At 47.8% G+C, this 2,500-nt stretch overlaps 1 non-coding gene across 1 annotated transcript in view; it reads left to right on the forward strand.

Annotated features, from left to right (window-relative positions):
- The first annotated feature begins 1,110 nt into the window (after positions 1–1,110).
- The window catches only part of LOC142987060 (small subunit ribosomal RNA), a 1,902-nt gene continuing 512 nt past the window's right edge, over positions 1,111–2,500 (forward strand). Inside the window, exon 1 of the ribosomal RNA XR_012960498.1 lies at positions 1,111–2,500. This exon is cut by the window's right edge and continues 512 nt beyond it. This is a non-coding gene — a ribosomal RNA (small subunit ribosomal RNA).

The following is a 2,500-nucleotide window of genomic DNA, read 5'->3' on the forward strand; positions in this document are numbered from 1 at the left end:
TCGGCGACTCGACTCTGTGTTGTTGACGGGCGGCGGGCGCGCATCATCACGAAAAACACATATATATGCACCCCGAAAGAAAACAAAAAAAAACGGTGTGCATATATATGTGTTATGTGTTATAATCGTCTACGAATTGGACTGTGTGCTAGTGTTGTCATGTGTGTTTCTACTCTACACAGCAACATATGTGCACACACGAAGTAGTTGTACGATTATCACGAGTAGAGAGTGATGTATGTGCTTGACCGCGGCGGAGTGTTTTCGACGCGACGAATAAAATCTTTGCTATAAGAAAACACTCTCTCGACTCTCGTTCGTGTACCGTCCGTGAGTGTGCATTCGTTCGTTCGTTCGTTCGTTCGTTCGTTCGTTCGTGCGCCGCCGCTGTGCAGGCTAGGGCGACAACGCGTTCTTATTCGTTGTCCGCTCTATCATAAATATTTATCATCACTCTCGTTTGTTCGATAATAGAGAGTACGAGAAAGAGACGACGCTAGACTTTGCTACCTATGTATATATGTAATAAAGTCGCGTCGTTACAGACAGACAGGACGACTCGACTATCGTCGTCGTCGTCGTCGTCGTCGTTCGTCGTCTCTCGTATTCTCTCGGATAAAACGAGAGAGATAGATGAATCTCTTTAACTGTGTGGGCCGACGGACCGTTGTGTATGCACGAGTCCGTATAGAATCGAAGCGGTCCCGAGAAAAATTATACTTACACCTCTATCTAGCGAGGCATTACTCTATAGACACCGGGCGGAATCGTGATTGTTTCACATCCGTATTGTGTTAAACGTTTTTTTAAATAAAATGTGAACGCGTCTCGGTACGAACGTTCCCAATTGGGGCCACGTCAGTGTGTCCTGAAAATGCAGGCGGGCAGCGGACGTTTGACGTGTTTGAGATACAACCGTTTCAAACGTTCGCCCGTCGGCGACCCCAAACTCTCTATGTGCGCACAACACTACATATAAATATTTATTTACATGTGCGTGTTGTGTGTACGTTTTACAGAGCTCGCCCGTAACGCGTCGGCGTGATCTAGGATCGTCGACGCGCGGGATCGACGGAGTGCGCGCTACGAGCGCGTGTTCTATTCGATAGCTCCCTGGTTGATCCTGCCAGTAGTTATATGCTTGTCTCAAAGATTAAGCCATGCATGTCTCAGTGCAAGCCGTATTAAGGCGATACCGCGAATGGCTCAATATATCAGTTTTGGTTCCTTAGATCTTACTCAGTTACTTGGATAACTGTGGTAATTCTAGAGCTAATACATGCAATCAGAACTCTGACCAGTGATGGGATGAGTGCTTTTATTAGATCAAAACCAATCGACGGAGGGCCCCGCGTCTGAAGTCGTTAATTTTGATGAATCTGGATAACTTTTGCCGATCGCATGGTCCAGTACCGGCGACGCATCTTTCAAATGTCTGCCTTATCAACTTTCGATGGTAGTTTCTGCGACTACCATGGTTGTCACGGGTAACGGGGAATCAGGGTTCGATTCCGGAGAGGGAGCCTGAGAAACGGCTACCACATCCAAGGAAGGCAGCAGGCGCGCAAATTACCCACTCCCGGCACGGGGAGGTAGTGACGAAAAATAACGATACGGGACTCTTACGAGGCCTCGTAATCGGAATGAGTACACTTTAAATATTTTAACGAGGAACAATTGGAGGGCAAGTCTGGTGCCAGCAGCCGCGGTAATTCCAGCTCCAATAGCGTATACTAAAATTGTTGCGGTTAAAAAGCTCGTAGTTGCATTTGTGCGCCGCGCTGTCGGTGCACCGCATCCGCGGTGATACTGACACGTCTGCGGAGCATATCGTCGGTGAGCCGGCGGTAATACGCCGGTTCAATATCAAAATCCTATCGCGGTGCTCTTCGGTGAGTGTCGAGGTGGGCCGACAATTTTACTTTGAACAAATTAGAGTGCTCAAAGCGGGCTCAAAATGCTGCTTGAATATTTCGTGCATGGAATAATAGAATATGATCTCGGTTCTATTTTGTTGGTTTTCAGAACTCCGAGGTAATGATTAATAGGGATAACTGGGGGCATTCGTATTGCGACGTTAGAGGTGAAATTCTTGGATCGTCGCAAGACGAACATCAGCGAAAGCATTTGCCAAAGGTGTTTTCATCAATCAAGAACGAAAGTTAGAGGTTCGAAGGCGATTAGATACCGCCCTAGTTCTAACCGTAAATATGTCATCTAGCGATCCGCCGACGTTACTACAATGGCTCGGCGGGCAGCTTCCGGGAAACCAAAGATTTTGGACTCCGGGGGGAGTATGGTTGCAAAGCTGAAACTTAAAGGAATTGACGGAAGGGCACCACCAGGAGTGGAGCCTGCGGCTTAATTTGACTCAACACGGGAAATCTCACCAGGCCCGGACACCGGAAGGATTGACAGATTAACAGCTCTTTCTTGATTCGGTGGGTGGTGGTGCATGGCCGTTCTTAGTTGGTGGAGCGATTTGTCTGGTTAATTCCGG

Source organism: Anticarsia gemmatalis, unplaced genomic scaffold, assembly GCF_050436995.1.
Source record: "Anticarsia gemmatalis isolate Benzon Research Colony breed Stoneville strain unplaced genomic scaffold, ilAntGemm2 primary ctg00000056.1, whole genome shotgun sequence".
NCBI lineage: Eukaryota > Metazoa > Arthropoda > Insecta > Lepidoptera > Erebidae > Anticarsia > Anticarsia gemmatalis.